The 9,951-nt window shown below is 35.8% G+C and overlaps 1 pseudogene; it reads right to left on the bottom strand.

Moving 5' to 3' along the window:
• Positions 1-6,513: 6,513 nt before the first annotated feature.
• LOC150097549 (flavin-containing monooxygenase 5 pseudogene) lies at positions 6,514-7,197 on the bottom strand (annotated as a pseudogene).
• Positions 7,198-9,951: the final 2,754 nt, after the last annotated feature.

Raw genomic sequence — 9,951 nt, 5'->3', positions numbered from 1 at the left:
TACAAATCCGTCCATTCATAGAATTTTCTTCTGAAATTTGGAGCGGTTCAAAAAAGCTCCCATAAAATTCTTGATGCTGTTTCGAAACGAAGATAACAAACCAGGTAATATATGCTTCATCTGTAATCTACTCTTATTTATTATTCTCATAAACGTTCTGATTGTCTCGCCTTATCTATTGATATTTTTATGAGAACTGCTCTTTGCAACTTGCTTTCAAAGAGCAGCTGTTTGGAAGCAAGTTGCAAACAGCAGCTCTTTTTTTTAAAAAAAAAAAAAAAAACCTACACGATAAAATCAACAACTGCTAGTCAACAATCATTAGCACTCTAACTTCAGACATTAGTTCCTTCAATCTACCTGTGTCTCCTACAATACCATTCCTTGCGTTTCTTAAATGCTACAAATTAAAACCGTTCCAGGAAAACATCAGTAACTTCCCTTCTTCTTTTTCTGTATGTGATCCTATAAGTACTAAGATGTACTGAATATATATTCAACTTGTTTTCATGCTTTTATAAGCTCAAAAGAAATAAAGGAATTGGATATTTCATGAGTTATGTCATTTCGGTTGTACAACTGCCTTTATTTTAAAAGTTGGAAAAATTAACCAACACCTCTTTTTCTAAAAGTGAGTAAGCAAGGTCATTTGGCCTGAACGTCTGAATACTAGAAAGGTAGGAAGGGATGCTCCATCTTAGGAATCTACGGATGGCTAAGATGGAGCATTAACGGATATCATTCACGGATAGCTGAATAAAACTGTCAATGATTTAATTAGCATCCAGTGGAGGAGACTACGGCAGACGGTTTCCTTGAAAATTAATCGAAAAAAACAGTTAATCGAAAGGCGATTCATCGAAAAGGCAAATTCATCGAATGAACAATTCACTGAACGAGAATTTGTCGAAAATGTAATTCATCGAAAAAACAATTCGCCGAAAATTTTAACTAAAATTTCATTAAATTGATCCAGCTAAACAGGAAGTTCTAATATCATTTCGAAACTTTTTTAAAATCTTATGATCAAAGTGATTCCTTTAGAACAAAAACTGAACCATGGAGACAGCTTCTTGTACCGACAACTTCTATTAATTCCGCTAAGTCAGAGAGTTATTGTAATACATAATTTGGACACGTTATTTCTTTGGACCCGAACATAGCTGAACTGAAAACTAGTACGGGTCGACATTTTCTTGTTACAGTTTCAAATAGCGAATCTGATTCGAATTCGCTATTAGAAATTTTTATTCATCCCACAATTCATCCCACAAACTTTTATTCATCCCTGTACTGAATAATCGATAATAATAATAATGGAACCTGCGTAGGCTGAGATTTTTCTCCCGGAAACAGGCAAGTCAGTCCCATGAACAGATATGAAACAGTTTTCGAACAAGAAAGACAATAAGAAACCATATTGTTCTATAATTATTATCTATTAAAGTAGCATTACTTTCTCACTCTGATCGGTTCAGTATTTGTATTAAATGGATCGCTTTTATCATAACATTTTCAAAAAGTTAACATTTTTGACGAATGGTTTTTCTACGAATTTCATTTTCGTCGAATTGTCGTTCGATGAATTGTTCATTCGATGAATTGACTTTTGATTAATGTCTTTCGATGAAATTACCGGATACCACGGCGCAGACAACTACAGCCATCTGATGGTCCCTAATCCTAATACTATATATTTATATGAAATAGCATCACTTCTGTAGTGAATATTTTGGAGTTTACTGAAAACGACTGTAACAAGCGTTAATGTGAGTAAAAGCTACCCACATCTAAAACCGAATAAAAATCACTTAGGTGCTTATATGGGAGAAATTAAACTGAAAGAGAAATTTCCCTCGGAAATATAACTGCGATAGATTCGCAGAATGATGAAGAGTACTTTTGATAATCACAGTGCCATTAATATTGAAATCTATATTATGTTTCAATAGAACTGGAATTATATATTTAGGGATAGAGAGAGAGAGAGAGAGAGAGAGAGAGAGAGAGAGAGAGAGGAGAGAGAGAGAGAGAGAAAGAGAGAGAGAGAGAGAGAGAGAGAGAGAGAGAGAGAGAGAGAGAAATTAATAGATAATGTATATCATAACGTGATGCGTGTCATCTTTTGAATGTGTTTTATAATTCTTAATTCTCTCTCTTTCTCTCTCTCTCTCCCCCCCCTTTCAGAAATACGCGAAAATAAATTCTAAATATTTCATGTATTAAACTGTTTTTCATATTTTCATAATGTCCGACACTCAAAGAAAACTTCTTAACGAAGTTTACTTTAAATATTACAGTTCTTTGTATGTATAAATATGAATAAATATGTTATAATGAGTTAACACAACCCACTTGAAACAATATTTTCAAAATTGCTCTTTCTATCAGTATATAACCTTTGGTAACTTTTGATAAATCCTATCCTATCCCACTGGCTTTAACAGGCCTTTAAGGCCCACAACTTTCCAAGCATGCTTGGATTTCGTAACCGAAATACGAGGATAGAATGGTCACTCCTATGCCTCAAGGTATTCTTGGCTGTATCCGTGTGTGTTCACGGGGCCGGTTTGCCTGCTTGCGGGATGAAAAACGCCAGATAAACTGGCGGGAAAAACCCTACTGCCCGCGCCCAAGACCGGCTAACTTGGCTATGGAAGATGGCTATGGCTATGGCTGAGGAAGATCCTTCAGCTCCTCACGTCTCCGACGGGAATCGAACCTAGGACACTCCTTCCCCAGGCATATGGTTGCGAAGCGCAAAGCCACTAGGCTAACCGCGTGGACTTCTTTTGATAAAGCGTGGGTCATATTACTCAGTCGTATCAAATGATATTCGTTTCGTGTTTTGGTGGCATTAATAAAGCGATGCTTTTATCTTTTGGTTACATAAAATGTGTGGTGTATAATTTGCATAGTTAAACTGTATACTGCGTTACACACACAAGAAGTTTATTTCACACTTTAATAATTTATGAAATACCTACAGACTGTTCTGTAGAATAACCAAATAGTTAAATACATGGAAAATAAATATTGATTGCAAAATATTGCAATGATCTGTTATATTTCTATAATTAAATAAAGAACATGATTTTCACTGTCATAAATTTATTTATATGTCCGATGAATACGAATTAGGTAATACAAATGAATGAAAGTGAAAATAAACATTTGATTATCTATTTATTCGCATACAATGAACTTTAATGGCATAGATTTTCCTACATAAATATTTTGTTGTCTGATATCTTTGCTTACATACAGATTTCCTGAACCCTGACCTATTATTAGTTGATCGCACTGCAGATATCGTTTAAAGCGTTCTGTTCTTCAGAGGCATTAAAGTTTTCGTTACAAACACATCTGGTGAAGAAAAGAAGAGATATGAAAAGATATTTGAATGACATCAATTGAGTTAGCCGGTCTCATACGGAGGTAGGAGTTTTTTTCTCTCAGAAACTCCCACCAACCAACCAATAGATAAAAGGAAAACACACAATAGCTAATACAGAGTAAGCTCACCTTTTCTACAGCCTCGGGAATTATTAATATGCACAGTAGAAGCGATACACGCGTCAGGGTGTGGTGTCAGAAGTCTTTTTTTTTTTCCCTTGCAAGCTTGAACTCTCTTTGATGTGATCTCGTTCTTGCAAAATATATTTTTAACGTACAAAATAAACAGCCTGTTTGAACCAAACCCATCAGACTCATCAACTATATACGAGCAATTTTTGCTCAATTCAAATATGTGCATTCTTTAAAACATATTACAAATTTCGTATTACAAATTTCGTTTTCTTAGAACTTTCATCGGTGTCCAATTCTAAATTTTCTTTTACATCAAGGTTTATTTGTTAGCTGTTTTCTTTATTAGAAATATTATTTTCTAATAACATTTCTAATAATTTAGAATTAGAACGGTTTAATGGTTCCAAATATGTCTTCAGGCAATATTGAAGTAGACAGACCTATCTTTGGCGCAGCGCCGAACGTTGCTTCTTAAGAAGTTCTTTCTACACCAGAGTAGAATGATCTGTTTTTCATAAACAGTACTCTGTTTACTTGTGGGGTTATCCTACATCCATGTCGTCAATATAATTTCGATATCCTGATGAGCTCTTTCCACACCATTATAAGACTACAGAATATTGGGCGCTGCAAATAGTAAAAAAACATAAAGTATTTAGCATGTCACTTCCTCTACCCGTTTAAAAATAAATAGAGAAAAAACAAAAATAATGATGAATAAATATATAAATCGTAGAACCATCAAAGTTGAAAACCATGAAATAGAACAAGTTACTTTATATGTATATTTGGGAAAAATTGTTATCCTTTGAGGAGTGCCAAAGTAAAGAGATTAAACGAAGAATTCATCTTGGATGGATGGCTTATGGGAAAATGAGAGATATATTGAGAAGTAACATCCCAATGAGTCTAAAAAGTAAAGTTTTCGACCAGTGCATACTTCCTGTCCTAACATATGGAGGAGAAACATCGACTTTAACAGAAGCCTTAAACAAAAAGCTGAGAACAATACAACATTCCATGGAAAGAAGTATGCTAAAAATAACATTAAGAGATAGGAAGACAAATATCTGGATAAGATCTCAAACAGGTGTCATGGATATTGTAAAATACATTAAACAGGCTAAGTGGAGATGGGCTGGCCATATTGCCAGATGCAGTGTCGGGAGATGGACTAGAAAAACAACAGAGTGGAGACCAATGGATGGAGCAAGACAAAGAGGGAGACCGAGAAGAAGGTGGAGGGATGAACGGGAACAAGTTGCAGGAGTGAGATGGATGGGAGAGGCAGAAAACCGAGTGGTCCGAAAAATCATAGGGGAAGAACTTCGTCCAGCAGTGGACAGAAACAGAAGGTTGAAGAAGGGTATCCTCGGGCTGTTTTGGTGAAAATTCGTGGTCTTTCGGGCAGTCTTTCTTTTTCTTTTCTTTTTTTTTTTTTGGCATTTTCATTCAATCTATATTTTCGTTATACTTTCAGAGTGCAGTAAGATGGAGAGTTCCATCTTACTGCACTCTGAAAGTTCAATATCTAGGAAATCCATCTTATACTCAAACTTGCAATTTAGCATCCAATAACCCATCTCGTTAGAAGTCACTAAGCTGTGCTCGGTGTGTCATTTCAGTTTAAAATGAAATGCGCTCACGTACATCGCCTTTAGATGAGTATCTTCCTAGAATGGTACGTGTATACATCATATGCAATGCGTCATGTTTATCATGTTCTTGTATCATGTGAGCTTCTGCTAGAGTAATCAATATTTTTGGTAACGCAGTATATATGATATACCGGTTCGTGACGTTTTAATAATAAATTTACAGATTCATTAATTTATTCAAACGCCATAGAAAAAAAAATCCACTTCTTGCCACAAAATCTTGCAGCAAAGCAGTAATGTGCATGTAGAATTTTTCTTCCCTTTTATTAACCCTTGCGTATTTCAGAGGCAGAAATTTGGACTAACTGGACAGGATTCCTCCCTGTTGGAAAATCAATTTGCCAACAGAAGATCAAGTTAGAAAACTTAGCATAGTCCAAATCTCTCGTTCCTAAGTTAAGCAATCCTTAGGATACCTGGAATACCTTTACTACATTATAGATTTCCCTTCTCCCTCTGCATTATGCTAAATCCAGTGGATACCTTCCTAAATTAGTAGTTTACTGGCAAGTAGTTTGAACGGGCCCAATCACATTGCTTACTAGATCATTACAATTTATCGCCCTGTATATTTATTTTTGTGGAAGTTCATAGAAGATCTAAACATGGGTCCAGAACTTGTTTGAGATGTGTCAACAAATAATTGCTATCTGCATTTTCGCTACAAGATTCATTCTACTAAAATTTAATTACCGTCTTTAACCGAAAATGAGGAGCCTGTGTAGCTCAGTGGATGTGGCGTTTGCACACCACAGCGCTTAATCGCACGAAGGAAGACATGTTTTCAAATCTAGTCGGCGACTAGAGGAAATTTTTCTAAGCTTTTTTCGACCGGTTCCCGAGTTAGTCGATCTCTGGCACGGGAAACGTTTTTTTCTCCCGTTAGGCTTAGGGACCACGAGATGGCGGCACATTTGAGCCGTCTCTCTTCACTGTGTGCCGCTTAATTAATGATAGCCTTGGGCCATCTATCTCTGATTGGGTACCAGTGGAGATTGAACTGCCCACTCAGTCTTCAAAAGTTAGATAGGGCTAATTTGCCTCGCCTGTTCCCTTTACGAGAATAAAAAGAAGTTAGCTGATTCTTTTTTCGAGAACCGAAAATGAAACACCTGGTGATTATTATGGATCTAGTAGTTTACGCATACTCATATATTATTATTATTATTATTATTACCCGAGTCAGGGAATCATCGAAGGAGGGCACATTTCAGCGACATCAGCTACCATACATTTCTTGAATTCATTCAGAATATGTGCTTCCAACAGGGATATTAATTCTCCCTGATCCGTCGTATATAACAGAAATCTTTTGAAACGGTGTCTATAAACTTACATCATAGATGTTATATTCCCAATATTCACTTTTGAGTATTCTTACCAGTTCACATACGTAGCTATATTCTACTGCAGCATCTGCACCTGAGTTTCCTATACCAATGACAGCCACCCTTTTTCCAACATAGCCCTCTGCAGATTTAAAGCTGTGCGTGTGAAAAATCTTTCCATGAAAATCCTCTTCTCCAAGAAATTTAGGAATGTTAGGATACACATGATGACCAATGCACACAATGACTCCATCAAACACTTCTTGCTTAATATGATTTTCTTTTATGTGTTTGAGCTTGACTATCCATTTACCTGTTTCTTCGTAATCGTCGGCTGGATCTATTTTTATAACTTCATGAAAATATATGATGTGCCGAAGAATGTCAAAATTTTCTACATAATTCTGGAAGTACTTCATGATGGACGTGTTATGCATGAAGTTAGCAAATTCTTCAGGTGGTGGAAAGTCAGAGAAAGCACTCATCTCTTTGCTGGTATTGATGACCGTTGACCTCATAATAGATGCCAATCCATCGACGTCGCTGTCTCGATAACGCCACAAACCTCCCCAGTTATCGCTTCTTTCGAAGCACACAACATCATGTCCTTCTTCTTTACAACACTTAATGGCCGTCAGTCCACTGGCTCCTGCTCCAATAACTGCAATTTTCTTCCTCATTCTTTCAAATGAAATGACGTAATAGCAATGTACGACCCCCAAAGAATCTGCAAGTAAAAATTTGAACTTATGAATGTTGAAAATTAAATTGATTTTTACAATAACTTAATTTTTTACAATAACTACCGATACATATTCGAATTTGTTCATCGTTCCTATCAAATGCCTTAAAAAAATCCAACATTATTATAGTGTGTCCGTTTCCTTTATCCAGCCGTAACATTGTTATAATGTATGAGCAAATTGCTAAAACATGACCTTCCTTTAGTAAACCCATGATATTCTTTGCAGAGTATAGCATGTTTGTCTACCCATTTCTGTATCAGAGTTCTTACCTTCTCTAATAATAATAAGGTTGAACATCCATTTCACTCCCAATCTTTAATCCTAAAATCTTTACTACCACACCAGAGATATTGATAAGTCGGTGTTTAGATATATCAGTTTTTGCACCACTCTTGTACAGTGGAACTATCATACATTCCTTCCATTCCTGTGGCATCATTCCTGAGCTGAGACTCAAGTTATTCAAATATGTGAAAGGCGTTGCCAATTCAGCTGAACTTTCCTTTAGTAAACGGGCTGATATTCCATCTGTCACTATAGACAAATTCTTATGCAGGTTATGCAACAGCTCTTCAGCCTCATTTTCTTCATCCAATGTAGTAGTAGCAAAGGGAGCACTCATTAACTGAACAATCTCATTAGCTTCCGACAATCGCATACCATCTGCATTCAACAAAGTTATTATTTCATATTCATTCTTTCTTTTTACTTGTGGTTTAACGATAAAAGTCTTTTGGAATGTTTTAGTTTGTATGGCCAATTTCTTTCCATACTGCGATTTAACTTTCCTCACAATACTCATTACTTTTCTGGCCTGAGCTTTATATATTTTATAACTCATCTCACTCTTATTCTCACGATGTTCTTTCCACATCATCTTCTTCTTCATGTGGATCTCTTGCTTAATAAGGCTGCACATCCATTTCACTCCCAACCTATTTATTCTTCGAACACTAGGGATACATTCAATACTGCCTCATTTAAGCACTTTTTCAAAGATTCCCATGCATTGCTGATATTTTACCATTCAGTAACTGATACCATGGGACCAAAGATAGTATTTCCTAAGTTGATCATAATTTCCAGCTTTGTAGTTCAGCATGTAATCTGTTTCAATCAGAGAATTTAATCTCCGTCAAGAATATGGCTATTTTAGTGATCACCAACAAATTAGTGGTCACTGTCAATGTGGCTATTTTACCACCAACTGATGATCACTGTCACTAATTGGTGACAGTAATCACCAGTTGGTTGTAAAATAGCCATATTCTTGACAGAGACCCTTCTGATGCTATGAGCAATCCTTTGGCCTTGAGTTCCTTCTTTCACATGCTGCTTGAGAAAGTTGTCTCACAACAATTCAATAAATTTTTCTTCTTTCTTATCATGAGATTTCTCTTCTATCCAATCAATGTTTGGAAAATTAAAGTCACCCATAATGATCATTCGTTTGGTATCCATACTGACGATGCATTTCTTCGTTCCCTGCAACTGAGCCACCAAGTCTGTAGCAACACCCCACCATATATTTCATTCTGTTAATCTCCACTTCACACCAGATAGACTCCAACTCACCGCTACATGGAACATTGTTACCATCTTTGTTTTCTTGTGTTTCTACCATAACTTGACTTAAGTCATCTGATATCATGAGTAGCACTCCTCCTCTTACTCTCCTCTGTCGTTCCTAAAAATAGTATATCCATTACACTCGCTCCCACTTACCATATCTGATTCTGACAGCCAGGTTTCACTAATGCCAACAATCTTAGGCCACATCGTATACAATGAAGCAACAAACTCAACCCCTTTGTTTCTAATGCTCCTGGCATTTATGTATAGACATAATAAATTACCACGTAGCCTATTCTTATAATTAGATATGCAATCTATTTGGTCTTGTTCTAGAATTTTCTCTTTTCCCTAAGAAATTAGAATATTATTGGGAGCGATGTATTTCTTAATTGTTCTTGGACTTGAATAACTGAAACGTGTTTCATAAGACCAATCCATCGTTTGCGATATTCAGATACCAAGGTTATTGATCAATGGTTCAGACTGAGATTTCTAGTCATGGTACCAAATATTCTCATTACTTCATGTAATTTGGACAATTCCCAAACTCCTTGTTGAACCTATTCTATGAAGATCTGTCTTTCGCATTTCACCACGATGCTCTTCTGGCCATAAAGTCAGATTTTGTTGGGAAAGGAACTGCATTAAATGGTTACCTATTCCAACAGAAATCTATTGTAAATTAGGTGGTTTATTGCGAAAATGTTTCGAAAAAAAACCATCTATGCTGTTATTGCAGAAATAATGTTCAAAATTGTAAAAATGTTTTTATTTTGAAGTAAAAAGCTTGTAATGTAGAAAAAAGCAAGAAAATGATGAATAAAATCCATTCTTAAAAAACGAATTACGTTAGGCTATTTGCTTCTAACGTTTATTTTGTCTGTTTTGTGGAGTGTCACCTCGATTGTCACCGTATAAGTGGGTAGCTTGCTCTAACTGCGAAGTCCATAGAAAGCTTTTTTACACCTAGGATCTGAGAAACTGGATCCGACCCAGGATTTTTACAGACATATTTAATTTTAAAAATTTAAATTGCTTAAATTATTTTATAAACATAAACGTCCCACTTTGAATACTTAACAAAAAAAAAAGTTTATATCACTTCTATGCAAA

The sequence above is a fragment of the Typopeltis vanoorti genome, chromosome 17, assembly GCF_054136105.1.
Source record: "Typopeltis vanoorti isolate ZY-2024b chromosome 17, IOZ_Tvanoo_1.0, whole genome shotgun sequence".
Lineage (NCBI taxonomy): Eukaryota > Metazoa > Arthropoda > Arachnida > Uropygi > Thelyphonidae > Typopeltis > Typopeltis vanoorti.
This window is presented reverse-complemented; position numbering and strand designations above follow the sequence as displayed.